This window comes from Chamaea fasciata, unplaced genomic scaffold, assembly GCF_029207755.1.
Source record: "Chamaea fasciata isolate MVZ Bird 193981 ecotype frontalis unplaced genomic scaffold, bChaFas1.0.hap1 SCAF_7, whole genome shotgun sequence".
Lineage (NCBI taxonomy): Eukaryota > Metazoa > Chordata > Aves > Passeriformes > Sylviidae > Chamaea > Chamaea fasciata.
The window spans coordinates 41742931-41762761 of record NW_027094092.1 but is presented as its reverse complement, the minus strand read 5'-3'; the positions used below and the strand labels follow the sequence as shown (position 1 = coordinate 41762761).

The 19831-nt window shown below is 38.7% G+C and overlaps 1 protein-coding gene across 1 annotated transcript in view; it reads right to left on the bottom strand.

The window, feature by feature from the left end:
• NRXN3 (neurexin 3) overlaps window positions 1-19831 on the bottom strand; it is a 980761-nt gene that overhangs the window by 594558 nt on the left and 366372 nt on the right. The window lies entirely within an intron of this gene.

Here is a 19831-nt window from a genome sequence, read left to right as displayed (position 1 = left end):
TCTCCTCCAGCCCCACTGCAGACGTACAGAGCCTGTCTGCCCACACCTCTTGCTCCCAGAGAGGAGGGCAGACTCAGGGGCACCTCGAGACACAGTCCCAGGCCTCCCACAGGCAGCAGCACCCTCAGCACAGCCCTCCCCAGGTGCCTCAAATGGCCCCGCATCAGCTGAACTTCAGCACTTCATTGGCTGCACATGTTGCCCTGCTCCATCTGCTACTTAACAGGAGAGAAGACCCTTCAAATTGCTTGGGCTTTTAATAGCAGAGCCAACAGACATGGATGAAAAGGCCTCAGTGTGTAAAAGCAGTGGCAATAGCACATACTCGACAGCGGTGAGGTATGCATGTTGAAGAAGGAAGAGGGAGGAGGGAGAAGACAGAATATCGCAATGCAGAGACTGGTAGAAGCTCCCACAAGACACAGCCAGTCACCTCCTCAGCCCCAGAATGGCTGAGGACAAACGAAGGCTGTCAGGCCATGAGGGGAAGTCCTTTGGCTGGGCAGTCACAAGACTTCAATCTTTCCCAGCTGTTGGGGTCACACCTTTGGGAAAGGAAATGCCTACACACCTTCTGACCCTACCACTATTGAGTAGGCCTATTCTCTGCATGGTCTATCCATGCAAAAATGGTACCAGGTCCCATCTTTCCCACCTTGATGTCAAGGCATACCTCCATTCACTCAGAAGAGCTATACCAGCACTTGTATCCACCTCTCTCAGGGGATTCTGACTAGATTCAGGACTCAAGTTACTTTCTTCGTACCTTGGCAACATTTTAGGTGCAAACCAACTCCCACATTCCTGCAGAAGGTGCCAAGTTTTATCAAGAACTTCAAGAAGGACTACAGCTCCCACCAAAGTCTCTGTCTGGTGAAGATGCACACGGTATGGGACAGACTGGTCTGAGCTGAAGACTGCACAGCTTTTTGCAAACTCTAGTTAAAAAATGGCACTGAAATGGTCTATAAAAAGGCAGTGTCTGATGTCAAGTCACTGATGTATCAAACCCCAGTGGTACAATTCAGGGCACTGCTACTCCAGTAATATTACCAGAGGATCCAAATAATGCCAAAAAGGATGAGCACTGAGAATGGGGTTCAGTGATTACTGGTTCTGAAAAAAAGGTGCATATACAAGATTTGAATAACTTGGACTTAATTTATGGCTTTACTACATGTATTTCATGTATAATTGGCAAATGTCCCTTCTGATTTTAAGGGACTTGTAAATCCTTAGTGTAGATACAAACTTTAAGTGAAATGTACTGAATGGTAATGCATCCAGATACAAAATATTTCTACACATATGTTTCGTACTTCAGAGGGCATTTAAATGCAGGAATCGGTCCTGTGTCATATGGGAGGTCAAGATAAATCAAAATGGCATCTTCAGGCCTCAAAATACATGATATAAAGCAAATGATAATGCCTAAAGACGTACTAGTAAACCTGAACTCCTGAAAACAGATAATCATAGACAATTCAATTACTATGTGCTTTGCAGAAGATGGCTGACTCCGTGGAGTACCTAAATTTGTTGTTCACGACCTCTGTGTACTAATGTGGATTCTGTGACTTCTGTGGTCATTGTCCCAGCACTTCATAAGGCACCTCACTTCCTCCAGTGTCTTGTACCACACTGACTGCTGTTTCCATGATTTTCATATCGAACTAACAATAAGTCTTCCACTTAGCATTTAAGACTAGCTCTGAAGCATAACATCTGAATTTGAGGTTTGCTATTAGTCACATATTCCCATCAGGGTGACAGTTAACAATTCAATTACCAAACCTGCAAGGCCTCTTTCTAGCAATACTTTTCATAGAATCTCACTAGCAGTAATTCACACCCTTCCTAGCCCTTCTCAGTATGTGACTAACACTGAAATACTGAAGTGCAGGCTTACAAGCAAAACAGTCTACTCAATTTTTATGCCCTTCTAATGCAGGGATGCAGTCAAGTCTGAAATGTTAGACAGCAGATTGTCCTCAGTTCGTTTTCAGACAAGCTTAGATTATCAAAACTGGTATTTAGTTTTTGACATATACAGCCTTAGGAGTATTAAACACAGAAAATCTCCTGACAAAGATGGGAGCTGGAAAACCAACCCCACATTTTGGAAAATGTTGATTCCCTGTCAGATCCCCTCTCTAGGTGGAATATTGTTGCATTTTATTTTTAATTTATTCAACCTCTAGGTGCTGTAAATGAAAGATTAGAAGGTTGTAATTTAAATAAAGAGCCAGATTCCTTCTGAGAATAAATATTTCTTAGCAGCAGTAGTTCAGCCTGTGGATTATTTTTTCTGTGTTTATATAAAGGGGAAGATGCTAATAGATATCACAGTTCAGTGCTTAGCAAGCAACAGAGTGCCAAGAATTGTCACCAGATGAACTATTACAATGAGTGAAGAAAGAAATGCTGGATCTGTCAAGTGGGAAGGAGATGCTTGTGGGCTTTTGCTCTGCAGCAGGTAGACAATTGGTTCCATTTAGCACTACCTGCTCTGAAAATCTCCATCCAAAAAACCCTTCAGAATTCTTGGCTTGGAAAAAATATCAACACAAAACCAATTAGCAGCAAAATTGTACTTTCCCAACTGGATCCCTTTTGGATCAAAATTAATCTAATTGATAGGATGAATCTCTCATGACTCAAAAATCAGGAATTTGAGAGTAGGGTCAAAAACATGCAGTATTTTGAGGGAACTAATTCTCTCAAAATGTGAGGAGGCTGGAGGGAAGTGAAGAGCTTTGGCATGAAAGGATACTTCTACATTTTTTTCTTCTTGCCTTTTTAAATCCATATGCCAAGAGTTAAATATCAGTTTCAAAAATCCTAGCCCACCTGAAAAAACATTAAGGACAGTTTTCTGTCTCACCCTTCAGATTTGACTTTAGAAGTCATAAAGATTGAGCAGACAATTCTGCTCATAAAGTCTGTACTTCCTGCAATTAAAATCCTCAGAACTGCCCAGTAACAACAACAACAAAAATAGTGGCCAGAACCACAACCCAGCAGGCACAGTCCTGATGGTGTTACTGGTCCAGGATAAACCTGCTTGAAAAGTGGAAGTATAGAGCATAGAGAGAGTAGTATTTCTGAACACACAGGGTTCAGCTGGCAGCCTGAGTTGAGGTGTGAGTGCCAGTCCTGTGGCCAGTGAAAGAATAACATTGGAAAGAATAGAAAAATTAAAAAGATTCTTAAGTCCCTTCTGCTAAGCAAGTGAAGTCATTGCTTGTTAGCACTAGAGGAAAATCTCCTTTGAAATGACTGAAAGCAAAGACTTGGGGAAAGGGCACTGGATACCAGCAGTCATCAGCACTGCTGATGACAGGGTATGGAGGACAGCAAGGATCCTGGAGAACTCAGCTGGTGGAGTGATATTTGCCCTTATTTTTTACTGGAAATCCAAAGCCCTTTTCTTTTCACGTGACTTGATGTACCTCCTGTACCTGCATATAGTTGCCTACATCAGCACCCCAACTTTTGTCTCAAGCTGCCCAACAGCTGTAGAAACTGAACTTCACTTGACACTGCCTAATTTATATCTTTCCCTCAGGAAAAAGCAGCTGAAGCCATGGAAGATGCAGAGTGTCATGGAAAAAGAAAAATTCAATGAGGAATTCTAGGCACAGATTTTTAAACTTGGTACTTATTTTTATCTAGGTAAAAAAAAATACTTGCTCCTGTTGAAAATCTCTCTGCATTAGCACTCACATTTTTTGGCTGTGGTTTCAGTGAAAGTAGAAACCCAATCTTAGACCTGCCTTGAAAAGACAGGACATGCAAGCTCAGCCGGCTTGTTCTAGCTATTTACAAATCAGTTAAAATGGCTTCTTTCTTCTGTATCCTTGGCATGAACAAATCAATAAAAACATAAAAAGATTAGACAGAGTGAAAGAACAAATGACTGACTGACTTACAAGATAGATAGATTCTTTAAAAACACAAAAACATGCAGAAACATTAAGGCCCATATGCCAATTATTAGATGCAATCAGTGAACATACACTGTGCAAGAGTGTTCAGCAATTACAACAGAGAAATTCTAAAGATAGAAGCTCTCCCAGAAGTCAGGAGGTAAAGAAAAATGGCTCCAATCTATAACAAAAAATTACACACACACACACTGTGTTTTTGGGCAAGATTTCCTTTTCTATATTCCAAGGCTTGGATGTTGCTTTGTATGTTCAGATCAAAGCAGCAGCTGTCAAAGCTCTGGTATTGTTTGGCATCATTTATAGAAGGGCAGAGAACAATTATTCTCAAGGTACATGAGGCCTCCAAAACAAACAGGTTAAGACCAAGCTGAGTCTGAATATGGAAGCCAATTTGCCACATGTTACATATGATACACCCAGATCAGTAGTACAAGTCCTCATTCTCTCTCTGTTCTGACTTGAGAACACTTGTTCACTTAAAAAAAAATGAAATTAATATTCTATTCTCATGACCAGATGACCCTTCCTTCTCATATATTTCTGATGATTCCCTACAGTGAAAAAATGACTGCACTCTTCTTTTAGACATCTAAAATCGACCTTGTCAAAAATTACAATTTCTTTCTTTATTTTTGGATCTTTCACCTTCACTTGTTATTTAAAACTGGCCTCTTTTCAATCCCTTTCTATCTCCTCACACATAATTTAGTCTCTTCTGATAATAAGTATTCTTCCTCTGCATTTTCTCCTGCCTTTTTAACTAGCTAATATACCACATCTTTTCAAACCTCATCCAAGAACTTATTTCATTCTTTTATACGGGATGCACATTACAGTTCTTTTCTTGATAATACTTGTCTTAGTGCTTCTGACTCAGATTCAAAAGGAATATTGCCTTCTTACTCCAGTAAGAAACAGAATTATATTCCAATTAAATGGGTGTAACTAGGCCTTGTATATACATACATCTCTCTCTCTCTCTGTAGGTTTATATGAAACAAAATGTCAGCAGACACAGTTAAAAACCAGAAAAATTCTGATCATATATATAGAGTTGATAATCACGTGAACACTCCTGGATAGCATGAAAATGCCTATGCCGTAATTACATAATTAGAAAAAATTTCAGTAACAATCCACTTCAGTTTCATCTCAGATTCCAAAACAAGAATCTCATCAAAGCTGTAAAGTTTAATGCCAGCAGTGTTTCACTGACCTCCCACCTCTTGCCAAGGTAAGCCACAGGAGCCACAACTCTAGACATTTCCATGAGTGCAAAGAGAAAGCCAACTGAACAGCCACAGCTTCAGTCACAGATGCAGTGACATCTCCTAGTGCACGGTCCAAAAGAAAAACACACTGACATAAAACTCGTCGCAACATTTAACAGGATAAAGAGATCATACTGTCATGGCGCAGGGTCAGCATCATCTCTTTGCTTTTATTTAAGGAATTAATCATTTTTTAGCACACAAGCAAATTTTAGCTTTCAAATTTCTTCCTACAGCAACTAAGAGACTGACATGTCTGTAAGGTAGCTATCTAGTTCTGGTGTATAGTAATGAAAGAAGAAAAACATCATATATGGAGACCATCATAAACCAGGCAACCTGTTACCCAGTCTGCAGATATTGCAGCCATCCAGAGGGTGCAATTATGTGCAAGCCAGTATAATTTCGTAATGTCAGCCTCAGCATTCTGGCTTAATTATCATCATTTTTATGGAAATTATAACTGAATCTGAAGTACAGTGCATAAACACTAAACCTATAGATCCTTACATACTAACCACATTTACAGCAGTCCAGTTATTGCTGATGCAGGAGACTGTGTATTTGTTTCATTGTTGGTTAAGGATGAGGTTCATCATTTCACACTGTTTCTGAAGATGAAGGCACTGATGGAAGAAACACAGTTACCTCCCTCAATGTGCTTTTCTCAACATATACACAAAAATTAAAGCAGAGGACAGAGAAAACTGCTAAGAACACTTTAAATTTTCATGCTAAGATTTCATCATGTATGAATAGAACATTGCACACACTTATTTTTGTAAATATGTCCACATCTTCCTGCTCATTTAAGTTCATTTTCTTTATTGCTGTTTAATCTCGCATTTTTATTTCCATTGGTGTAACATTTTTCATTGACTTGATGGTATGTCAATCTAAATAACTATATCTAAAATTACACATATGCCGTGGATTTGATTTCTTTGATTTCTATCAGGAAACTAATGGCCACACATAAAAGGGAAAAATTTGCATGCTGGGATTCCACCAAGATGAACCAGCTGGACAACCTAGCCTTTAACATTTTGAAAAACGTTTCATCTTACTGCCACTTATTACTGTAATGTTGTGGGTAATAAATAGAAATTCACAATTCTTTCACGGGCACTAAAGATATTTGCACAATACCTTTGTATTTATGATATTAAAGCCATTACAGACATCCGTGACTTCAGTTCCTAAAGCCTTCTGGCAAGAAGTTGACTATTATTAGCTGCACACTACTGAAACTCTGGTAAATAAATTACTTGCCCAGAGTCTTGATATTGCAGAGTTATTATATTGTTGTTGTTGTTATTACTATCATTATTACTATTATTATTATCTGGGGACTGTGTGGTGGTGTTGATTTAAGAAGTCTCGATCAGGCAATGCTCCCGACAATCACCAGGAGGGGCAGGTGGCTCCAAACTGCCCGCAGGAGGAGGCTGACAGCTTCCAGCTTCAAACCATTCTCTGGAAAATCATAGTCCTCTTCACTGAGTAGTGACAACAAACTAAACACTGCTTAATTTAATAATTAGTCTAAATGTGAATGCTCATACACTCCCTCTTATGCCTTTTATCCTTGAAGACATTTGGACAATAAAATCTTCAGAGCAGATTCTGTCTCTAAGCCATCCTGTAAAATATATGGCTATCCATACCTAGATACTATTCCTATCAGCAAGAACTGGAACTAGGATTTTCTTCATACAGACCTGAAGCACTTAATATCAAAACAGAAGTAGTACTATGCTTTGCTTTGAAGGTACCAAGATGATGTTTTTATCAAAGCAAGGATAGACTACCTGTCCATTATGACAACATACTGGTATTCTCTGATATTAAGTAACAATCAGGTTATGGATGTAAATTAGTTCACCTATCAAAACTTCCTTATCCTTTTCATATACAAGCATTCTGGTCTCTCTTGTCTGTGAACACACAGGAGCTGGCCACAGCAGAAGACTGTGGAAGTGAGGTAGGAATGGGGATGCTAGGCTCTGTCCCTAGCCACTGTGGAAGTTCTAGAAGCTATAGATAGAATTCCCAGTACTCAAAGAAAATAAGTTTGAAGTATGGACCAAACAAACAGGAACAGAATTGATGACGTGGACTGGTGATTAAAGTGATTTAGAAATATCTTTCTCTTTAGATCAAGAGTTCCACAGCACAATGAACCTTTATGACCTATTCAATAATAGAATTCTTACAAACTAAGAGTAACCAGAACAATGTATAACACTAATCACCACCTGATTTTCCATTGTGACATTTTCTACACTCAATAAGAACAGACTCAAACTTCCCTACAGTCTCTGATGCTTAGAAGTTAGGGTTTGAGTTTGTTTCACCTCTGTGTTTGCAGCCAGAGAAAGTGTATACCAGTGATTTTGTTAATTCTTCAGATCATTTTCTTCAGAAAGTGCTGATTTTGAAATGTGGTTTCAACGCTCTTGGAAAATTTGTTCCTAGATTTTCCTCTGCCCTTGAAAAATCTGTGCAGGTTTCCTTCGAAGCCAAAGATCTGAAACTGTTGTCACCTGAGACTGAATGTGAGATTTCATTCAGTACCGATGCAAATCACGGTGTTCACATTTCATGGGTAGTGTTTTATCCCTAACTGATGAGTTTCAGGTATACCTGTAGTTAGCAGCTAAGCACTCTTCTTTCAACCAGTATGCAGCCTGCAGGTTTCCAAAAAGTGCACTGGCAATAAATTCAGTCACATATCCTTCATACAAAAGTAGAAGATGGATTCCTCTGTTGTAAGGAAACAAGAGTAAGAATGCATAATCTTTCTTTTTGCTCATACTTCCCTCTCTACTAAAACTTGTTGAGTAGCACCAGGACTGAATGGCTGCAACAAAGCTCTCCATCACTGTCAGAAGTGCTTGAATAATGGTACCATGTTTGGGCAGGGTTGAAAGCCCATAATATCACTGCTACTGTTTCTGCACATTCTGTCCTTCACTAATTCCATGGTGATAATAATTCCACCCCTATTGCAGCCTTGTAAGTATTAAATCATCAGCATCAGTATAATACTCTAAAGATAAAAATATTCCTAAGAACTTCTCAGAAAAGATTTTTAATTTTAGGCACAAACATTAACTCACTATGAAACAGAATCAAATATTCTTTTGGTGCTATGACCAAAAAAGAGATGCCAAAAAAAAGCAATGTCTTTGCCTATTTTCAAATTACTGTTCCTCCAAAAAAAAAAAAAAAAAAAAAAAAAAAAAAAAAAAAAAAAAAAAAAAAGAAAAGGGTTAAAACATTGTACTACTCATCCCTCCTGAACTGCAGTTCTACAGGTATCTCTGTTTTCCTATATTTCCAAAGCTCTCAGAAAAGTGATGTTTCTGTTACATTTCTGGTCAGAAAAAGCAAAAGCAGAAATCTTACATGAAAACATGTTCATGTTTACCCTTGGAGTCTCAACATGATACAGGTCCCCAGAGGTAAATCTGTAGCACATTAAAACACACAGTTTTGCATTCAAAGCCAAGTGACTGAGATCCTCAGTCTTCTCAGACCTAAATCATTCAGAACACCGTGTTTGAATTATGCATCAAGTGTTCCAACATGAAGACATACCTGTACCAAGAACTTGGATTTACTTCATTTATGCCACGACAGAAAAAAATATACAGAAGCTCTAATTTTTCATACGTTCAGTTCTGAAAATTTCCCAACAGTATTTGGGGGTAGACCTCTTAAGGCCTTAAGATTTAATTCTTCACAAATGCTGAACCTCTAAAATCCTGTGAAATTTGACAGGGGTTGACTATACTCAGCACCTCTGCAAAATAGAGCTAAAGTAGAAAAATATCTTAATAATCTCCTAATGGACTACTGAAAATCATAGTTTCAACAATCAGAATGACAGAAAGCTGGCTCTTTTCCCTGTACAATACAGAAATAATTGACATTTGAAAACTATAAAGAGTGGTGAAAGAAAGAGGAATTGATTTGTATTTTAACTCCATTCAGGTGAATTGGACAAAAAGGCTTTTCTTGGAAGGGCAAAGCAGAAAATTACCACTCTCAAAATCAGGAAGATATATTTCCTTAAGATGCATCAAAATTTACCTGAAACAGGAGAGTATCTTTTACTTTTCTATTACCCATAGTGAGGGAGGTGGCTGGCACTCAGAGTAACATTTTCCCACACTCCACCTTCTACATTCACACTTAGCAATTTGATAGGAAACATTCTCCAGCCCTTCAGCTCCCTAAACAAATTCCAGAGCCCAAGTTTTTTGTCCTGTTTTTCAATAACTCCCTTGCCAGAGTCACTCTCTATGCAATGATGAAACACACTTATTTCTCAAGTTTATCTTGGCTCAGCTCAAAAAGTATCAGACTGAAATTTGTTAAAGAAAAGCACAAGATCTTTTAGAAATTTAAAGTCAGGGGGTTTTGTTATGAAATGAACATCAGATGCAGTTCCAATGTTAGCTTAAAATGTACTTCATATGTATTTAATTACTCCTCCTCAGAAGTCTCAGAGAGGTTCCGGCTGCTTCAGCTGAGCATTTGGCTTTAAAGCAACATCATGTCTTCCATGTGCTGCCCTGGATTTCTACAGCTTCATCAAGGAAAGTCCTTTCTGAATTCATGCCTGGTCAGGAATGACTGAATATCAGCTATGACAATATAACCAGGTTTAATAAATATTTTCTGCACCTTCTTAGCCTAGTGGAAGCCCACTTCCACACTTGGCTGTTCCTATTATGAAGGATTATCCACATTTCTGTATGAATTATTATAAAACACTTCAGTTCCATAAGTATTCCATGAAATTTCCAACCTCAGGACGTATTAAACATTTCTATAGGTATTCCAACTGATATATTTTGTTAAGGATGTTCTGTGCATACTTATATATGCATACTTTTCTTATTACATCAAGCCTGATCTTAGTTATCACTAGCTTTCCTGAACCCTACTTTTGGAATCAGATGCAGATGGCAGAAACAAACGTTTTAAATGCGGTACAGTGTCCACAGTATGTGGATGCAAGCTCTAGGAAAGAATACTGAAGTTAGGATAACCTTATTTGGTACAGCTGTCAGAGACACAGAACAGTAGTTTCTGCTACAGCCTTGCAGTCCCTTCAGTCTCCATTTTTGTGTTTATAGCATTTAAGGCACAAAGCTTCAGCTTCATGGCATCAGTTGTTTTCATCTGAGGCAAAAGGAGTTACTCCAAGGAAGCAGAGCACACAGTTGTTTTCTGTGCTGGCCTATGGTACAGTCCACACTTTGCCAGTTACTTGCTTCCTATAGAGCATAAAAGGTATGGTAGCCCAGTGCTACTGTCAAGCACCTGTTTCCATTCAAATCTCACACAGCTCTGCCAGTGAACTGAATCTTCATCTTTGCTGCTTTCTACAAAGCTCTCTGAACATTCCTTCAAGCCTTCCACAGGTAGAAAACAATAACAGAGCAAACGCAAAATGATCATATCATTTTGGAGATGTATTTAAGCTGCTCAGCACATGAACTGAGAGGACACTACAAAATCTCCAGCTGCACCACGAGATGGTGCTCAGCCCCCTCTCTAAGACACGCATGGCGTACACCAGAGGCAGGAAAGTTTGCTTGAACTGGGTACTGGCATTCCCAGCATAAACACATGGACAGTTGGGCTTACAAACAATTCTTTCTATGCAGCCCTGATGGATACAGCATTCCCTGAAAAATATCATTGTGCTGCAGAAAAGAAAAGAAAGGGAAAAAAAAAAAAAAAAAAAAAAAAAAAAGAAGAAGAAAAAAGTGAGAGAGAAAAGGTTGTGCATTTTTAAATGCTTCTATGCTGCTCCACCTTCTCTATTGCATTCTATCATGCTTGAAATAAATTGAAGTGTGACTAGTGAGTGAAATATTATAAACCTCTATTACAACAAGAAGTGGTCAATTTTATTGGTGCTGCTTTCAGTAGCAATAATAATTTAGAAGCAAGTTTCCTTTAATCTAAAATTATCCTAAGCAGAAAAATGTAATAAATTGGAAGTAACAATCTTTCATTCTTTTTAAAGCACAGAACTAAATGAGGGAAGTTTCTCTCCAGCACAAAAAAGTGATGTTATCCACACTTGTAGCATCAATATTTTAGCAATTCTAGGACTGTGATTGGTATATTTATGGGAGAACTCAATCTGGTGGCAGAACGGACTAAGGTAACAACCTGATTGGGGTATATGCAATTAAAGTTACAGTGTAATGGTAACAACTAGTGTATGATTTGGCTAACTGGGTACTGACCTCTAAAAATCTCTGTAGGCCTCTACAAATATGCTTCTACCATCTTGCATTAAAGTTCAGAGTTGCCAAATGATGTTTGATGGCATCTTTTACAGTTGAACTGGCTACATAAAAGCAGCAATAAATATTTAATCTGTAAGAGCCCTTACAACCTCCTGGCTTCATTCACTATCCTACTAAGCAAAAACTTTGTACAAGCCTACAAGGAAAAAACCTCCCCCACTTCTATACCTCTTACCAGGGGCCTCTTTGCATTAAAATATTTTTATATTATTTCTGTCTTTTAACGGGAATGATGAAACTCCAGCAACATTTGCACGAGGCAGTTTTTCCTCTTGCACTGAATGTGCAAACGCACTTTGTTCAAATTAGAACCTATACCATTATAAACTACACATGTCAACTACAATGCAGGGAATCTGTTCATTATCTAGAACACTCCACATACCTGCAAATGGACTTCGGTTTTGGGACCATGAAATATCAAACGTATGACATCTTTTCCCAACTCAGGTGAGAAAGGCTGGTGGTTTTGCTTCAGTAGAACCATTAGGCAAATACTGTCTCTCCTCTTGAAACTAAGAACTAAACTCCACAAATTCAGGAGTAGAACCATGCTAGATGGAAGACTGCAACTTTAAATTGTGTAACTGCTTTGTTTAGCAGCTTGGTAAAGTAGCAACAGCTTGAAACCTGAAAGATGCTCATGTGAGTCAAAAGCAATACCATTTACGTTTCCTCTTTTCCTTACCAGTTCAAAACAGTGGGCTGAATAATGTCAAATACAATTCCCCTACAAGAAAAAGGGGAACAGAAAACACACTAATCCAAATGATGTCAGAATGCTAGCAGTTCATTAATATACAATTAAACCCTTACCTGAACCTACTCTTGCATTAACAGGTAATTAACATAATAACTTCCCTGTTTTGTTTCAAGTCTCCTGGTGATTCTGTACTCCAATTTTATGAGCAAACAAAAATAATGAAATGTCCTTAGATGATTAAAAATCTACCTGGTGATTTGATTTCCAGTTCATAGTTAGTCCTGGACACTGGGAAATCCACCAAAACGAAGAAGTTATTTTTCCATAGTGAAGTGAGCTCACATGACTGTTTAATACAGCAGTCACTGAAGTGACCATAATCAAAAAGATATTTAACTGGGAAAATTACTTGAGAACTTCACTCAGGCTTTCTAACTTTTCACATTCAGAATGAAAATGCTCAGCATATTGCATTTTCCACTAGGTAGAAAATTATTCATGATGATATAATGAATCTTCACCACTGACCAGACACATCTGTGGCACCTTGGTCAGGTTTCTTCTGCCATCAAGGCCTCCCACATATTGTACTTCCTTTGCACAAAAGAAGCAAGAAGGCAACAACTGTCTTCTTGGCCCTGGAATCTCAAGAATCACCTTTGGTGAAAGGAGCAGAAGATAGCAGAAATCTCTATTTGATTTTAAGATAGTCAACAGCCTGACATCTTAATCCTGGAAACAACATATTTCATATTCTTACACAGCTCCCTGGTGCTACCTCTTGCACAGCAAGTTTGCTCAAACTTAGTCCCTTGTGTCGAAGAAGAAAATCAGTGAAATGGAAAAAGAAATTACCAAATACTTGATGGCTGGACACCATAAATGACATTGTTTCAGTCTACCTCTAGCCCTCTATTTCAGTGTATGGCAGCAAAAGCATTGCCTTTTAAGTTCTATATCAAAATGTTCACAAGCTTTCAGGGATATGTTCTTTTCCTAAGTGTACTGAATCTGGCTGAGAGCGAGTTAATTTTCTTCAGAGCAACACACACAGTGCCATGTTTTGGATTTGAGAGCAAAACAGTGCTCATAATACACAGGCAGGCAGAGAGTGAGAGCAGCTGTGTGCTTCTTAACCACCTACAGGGGTTAAACCAAAACACTGAGCAAAGTGCAAGTGATGACAGCAGATCTGAAAAGAACACAAATCAATTTATACAATGAAAGTGGCCAAAATAACAAAATGAGGTGCTTACACATTTTTCTATCAAAGCCTTTCTTGTTTTCCCCAGGCATCCTGGCTCAGATCCTGCAAATATTGCAATAGAAAAGGAAAAAAGGAAACAAGACTGTTTTCCCCAGACATGAGAAAGGAAGCTGATAATATAACAACTGGTGGATAAGAGAGAACTGTTGCTGACCACAATTAGTTAAATCAATGTATCATTAAACAAAACCTAGCATCACAAGACTTCTTCCTAGGTTACTCCAAGCTTCACTGACAGTATCTTCCTCCTCTAAAAATAAAATATAAAAAAAATTTTAACAAACCTACCTCAAACTTATCATATTTCATAATCTTTGTTACAGCATCCAGGATCCCAATATTTAATTAGCATTTCTAACATTAAGTAATGGGTATCTATCTTAGTGACTGACAGGATGATTGGTATGGTTTGTTTTGACCTTCAAAACAGTTCTCTTTTTTAGTTATAATCACACAGAAGGGGTGAGAGGCTACAGGAATTGAAAATTACATATATACAAATGTACAAAAAACCACAAAGATAATCTTTTCAAACATCAAAATGAATCAAGAAAAGCTGCTGGGGTAGGAATGATAGCCAGTAAACCAGAAGAGCTGTTTTTCAAGAGTGGGTCACTGATTTCTGACAGATGACAGCTGAGTTTCCAAGGTTAGTTTTCTTTCTTGTTAGGTTTCACCACAGCAATTTAGGTAAAATAACACAGAACACATTCTGTCAAGCTCTGCTTTCATCATTGCCATCTCTCCATACTGACGTTTCTCCCTGTGTGCTGAAACTGAAGATGCAGAATTGAGACTTTCAAAGCATGGGACAGTATTAGGTGGAAGATGAAGGCTGACTGCTGTTAACTAACAGCTGGGCCCAGCTGAATTCTAGCAAACACTGACTTGTGTTTGTAGCCCAGATCTGTGGCCCCTGATGAAATATTCTGGGATTCAGGGACCTTGTGATATAGCAAACCATAGTTTAGGATTTCTCAAACCAATTACGCCACAGCAAAACCTTAATCTTGATGGCACTGTCTGGATAAGGAGGATTAAAGACACTGTGAAAAGCCTGTGCTCATTAAACCCAGTGTTCTGCCCCCAGTAATGGCAATCACTAGTACCTCTTTACCAGTCACTCCTCATCCAATATCCACTGATCCTTAAAGCTCACTGATTTGGTCTTAAATTTACAGAACAGGTGGCACCCAACATAACAAGCAGTGCTTTTGCTGATTGATTTTTGTCTTTATAACTATTTAAAGGCTCATTAGAGAAGCTCTCTCTGGGTTGTTCGCAAACAAAATTAATAGCATATAAAATACTGGCTTCCTCCTAGATCCTGAGGCATGAGTCTTCAGTTTTGTGCCAATGTTCTTTGAAAAAAAAAAAAAAAAGAATGTTCAGGCAACTAATTACACCACGTAATCTACAGAAGACATATTGTCTAGACATCAGTGAAGTGGAGCAGTTTCTCATATTTGCTTTACATTTTCTCTCTCACCCAGACAGAAGATGTCCGTGTGGAACCCAGCCCAAAAAGGGACGTATCCTCTCCACTGCAACTGATAATTGCACGGATTCTGCTGCTATCTTTGTAAAACAAGCTCAAAAGCACTACTTCACTTTGCAGGGGTACCAAACAACCTCTGAGTTGAAAATGTGTCCTGGTTTGGGTTAAGGACAGGGTTCATTTTTTTGCAGTAGCCATGAGGGTGGGGAGCCTGGAGCTGTGGGGGCATGGCCAAGGTCCTAATATTATTCAATACTATTTCATTTCATTGCCAGGGCAGGGAAAGGGATTCTTTTTCGCTCCCTTTTGGGAAGAGTATTCCATTCTGGTCATGGGGAAAGCATGGTGGCTGAAGGGTCTGCCTACCATTGTTGTTCATCGTCCCAGGCTTGGTGGGTATTTTGCATGTAAATCACCCTTTGTACATTTTTCATTATTGGTATTGTTGCAGTTCATTTTCTTATCTCATGGATGATTCCAATAAATGGTTCTTAAATTATCTCTGCCTTTTGTCTCCCACTGAAGGGGAGAGAGGGGCATGGTTCATGGTTTTCTTTTCAGTGGGAGTACTAAATTGGAGAATATCATTCCTAAACTACAACATTAAGTCAAGAGGGTATTTTTCCCACTAGAGACTTGGAATGGGCTTGAATCAAAAAAGTATGAGACAAAAGAGGTCACTTTGTAGTAGTTGCCACAGGGATGAGGAATTTGTTGTGTTATGAAATAGAGCTCACCTGCACATCCATAAAGGAGCTCAGAGAGACAACAACAGGAGGGGAAGCACAAATAATATTTTCCTGGGTAATATCCAGGGCCAGCAGCCCAACAGAGACCCATATGCACAAGCCCAGACGAGCACAGGGCACAGCAGCAGGTGGGAGCACAAATCACAGACTCCTGAGCAATGAAAACCCTGTCCAGGTCTCTTGCAGGGCTATTTCAGCAGAGCCACTGGTTCATGTCCCTGCATGACACTCATCATTATCTGATAGCTGGACCAGCTCTTGATATCACCTTTTAGATTAAGGGGATTGCTGCACAGGGTGGCACACATGAAATGTCAAGGAAAAGCACTTTGCAGTCAGACCTACTATGGGATGTTTAGAGGAGAAACCAAAGGCACAAAAAGGGAGAAGTTAAGGTGACTTTGGGAAGAGCAAGAGTAGGAAAATAAATATAGGGGTAAGGGAATAAAAAGGGCTGGGTATGTAAATAGTTGCAGATCAGTATGTTTATCTGATCAGTGCAACCTGTCCCATCTTCTTATTAAATTCCATTCTATATCTTTCCTGGGTGAGAGCCCTTTATTCTCTATGCATGATGGTGTACAGGGCTATGAGTGCTGTGACTGGAGTCAGACCATGGAGCCAACAGGTCCAGATGTTCATGGTGCCAGAGACTGGAAAGAATGCAGATCCATGAGCAAGCATGTGAACTCTAGCAATGAGCCTGCCAAGAACATGTCTTCATCTCGCTACAAATAGAACCTGGGAGCAAGCAGTGGCAGTCGCCTCACCGCTCTTGGACTGATGGATCTAGCAGGACAGGTTCTCCTCTAACAGAATTCTTATCTTGCCACCTGACAAATATCTGGGAGGACTGCTTTTGATCCCCTGACAGAAGTCTTCCAAAGACAGACTTGCTCCCCTCTTTTCTCCTGCACTGTGGTGCAGCAACAGCACAAGTCCAGACCAGCATCCCAAGTGTGAGACTGCTTAAAGGTAAAATCATTCCCAGCTGGGCTGTGCAGATGCTACAGACACCAGCTTTGCTTTCCCCATTAAAATATGACATACTACAGACTTGACACTTTTCAGGCTGCATAAGTATTCATTTCTTCCTGATTATGTTTAAATGGAGCTAGGAGGTACTACAGTCACAAATATTATGTGTATGTTTACTCATACTGCTTCACTTTCAAAAGAATGTCTTCCTGTTAGAGTACTATTAAGATTTTATTAAAATGACAGTGATATCACTAGGAATCGGATAAGTGCACTGTTTTTTACAATATTTTGATTAGAGTTAGCACAGCTTCCTATTTATTTATGATGATACAGAAAAAGAGAAAACTTTAAACCTCTCCCAGAGGGTTACACATCATAGACCATATAACAACAATATTTTATGCTGTTACAGTGGCACTTAATAAAATGAAACATTAACAATGCATTGAATAAGGCAGGAAACACAGGAAGCAGCAGCTGAAACAGGAACACCAAACATATTCCAGCTGTCATTATTTCAAAAACTAATTGGATTTCAAACAACATGTTAAATGTGAGATCTCACCGAGACACAGAATCAACGGTGCAGTAGTAATTAGACTAATTTTTTATCCTCTTCCATTTATGCTTTCAGCAGCAGGTAAGAGAAGAAGATATGGAAGTTTTGAGGCATCAAAAGTGACATGAAAATAGATGATGGCTTGTCTGGTATGGTTAAGTGAGAAGAAAAAGCCTCACTATGAAATAACAAGCAATAAGACAAAAGTCTTCACTGTCCCAAAGAGCTATTATTGGCACATCTCTCATAGAATTAATGTCAAAGTACACAACTAAGTATTGACACACCACACGTAAAAGGCCTGTGAGGAGAGAGAACTAGATCAAGAGTAGTAGCCTAAAAAGAATATAGAGTGAAAACACCTCCAAGTTCTAACAGATTTGTAGCACACACAGCTCAGTCTTCCACACTTAATACTGAGTGGAATGCAGAAAACTATCCACATCTAATCTGATATGAAGTGGGGTCACTGGATATGAATAATGAAATTAAGGACCTTTGCAAAAACTAAGAAAAATCAGAGCATCAGACGTGACACAAACTATAAAACTACCACAACTTCAACTTTCTTCAAAGTGAGTAACGCATTTCAATAAAGAGATTATAAGAGAGGGACCGTTTTCTTAGGAAATCCTATTCAAAAAAATAAAACATATGTAGGCAAAAATCCAAGAGACTTATATTTAGACTATACCTATTTCTCCCCATTAATCCAATTAACAAAAAAATCATTTAATTCACCTTCACACAGTTTATTTGGAGATCCTGGTCCTGCTTTCAGTTGTGCTGATTTCGCACTCAGAGGAAAAGAGAGTTATTATACAGCTACATATGTGTGAGCAAAAGCATTGTTGGGTCCTTCTAAATGTGCAGAAACAGAAAAGATCAGTTTAGGTATCTTCAAGAGTGAAAGGAAAGGATGAGATGAGTACTAAAGTAAGTACGGAGACAGTAAAAAGCTGTGAAATACAACAATGATGAAACACAGAAAGAAGGTAAGAAGAAATTATGGAAAACAATATTTTACATCAGATATACAATAGCCCAAACATATATAAGAGAAAAGCCTTCCATCTTTTCAATGAAAATTAGGAACAAGTATAAATGCTTACCTGGGACAATATGCAAAACTCCTCTCAAACAGCATGAGCTTCAATGCTTGAAGTAGTGGGCCCTAAAGCTACATGTTCCATGAAACCCCAGAAGCACAGCTCTGTTTACCTTTAAAACCATACACTGGGTCCCTTCTATTCAATTACCAATGGTGACTGCTTGACCTGAAACTCTTCAAATGCTGGAAAGCCCATTTGTCAAGTTACTTTAAAACACTTCTGCTCATTTCAACAGACCCTGGCAGACATATCTGTATGTGAATAACTCCCTCTGCACAAGTAAATGTCAGTGTGCCTGCAGGAATGCTTACAGTGATATTTGGTCTGCTTCTGCCTAACCATATTTTATTCGTTCAAGGGTACAGTTTTCACCAATCCCCAGCAGGTTCCCTTCTAGGAAACAGGACAGCTGACCTGAGTTACTGCAACAGGCACCAAAAAAACCAAGGTATCAGAGGGACTAAGAGTAGAGATGCTCGTTTTCAGCAAAGCATCATAAAAAATAAATTAGGAAGATCTAATGTGTTTTAAATAAAGAAACAAATTTAAACCTTCAGGGGAAGACTGTATTTAAAAATGCAACAGGCTCAACTATTAAAAATGCATGGTAGCAAAATGATTCAAGATGTTTTGATGCTTATGGGGAAACTAACAAAAACATGGAATTCAAACTGTCTTCTCATTGCTTTCATTATAGGATTCTCTTTTTCCTCTCTTTTTTTCTTTTTCTCTTGTTTTTTTTTTTTTTGAACGTTTCTTCCAGTTAGTGCTAACTTTTTATTTGCATAAAAACCAGATAATTGCTACTTGCTACTGAAGCTGACTTCCCATCTGAAGATAGTCTTCCATAGCTAAGCCTTTAACAGGTAGCTGCCATCAAAAGTTGATGTTGACAACATCAGATTGTTGTCCAGTACCAGAGGAAATGGATCCTCAGATGATAAACATCAAGAAGAACTATAGGGGAAGTGCTTTGATAGAGTTACAGGTGGCTAAGCAGCAAGAGCATGTGAACTCTTATGAAGCAAAAGATACTATTTTTATGTAAATGTCCTCACCGCTGCTGCGTAAAATCCGGCAATCTCAGCTCGCACATTTAAGACACTTTTTCCTACTGTACATTCTATCTTGAAATTTAGTGTGAAAACTTCGGAAAGCAAAAGGAATTCAAGACCTGTCAAGATTTGAGTCATACTCTGACTAATCCCACTTGTAGCAGTTTAATCCCATACAACAACTAAGCATCATTCAGCTGCTTCCTCCCAGCAGTGGGATGAGGAGGAAAATCAGAAAAAGGTAAAACGTGTGGGTTGAGATAACAATTTAATAACTGAAATAAAGTAAATTATCATGAACAAGCTTCTATAGCATATCAGGGCTTCTCCCCAGCTACAGGCTCCCAG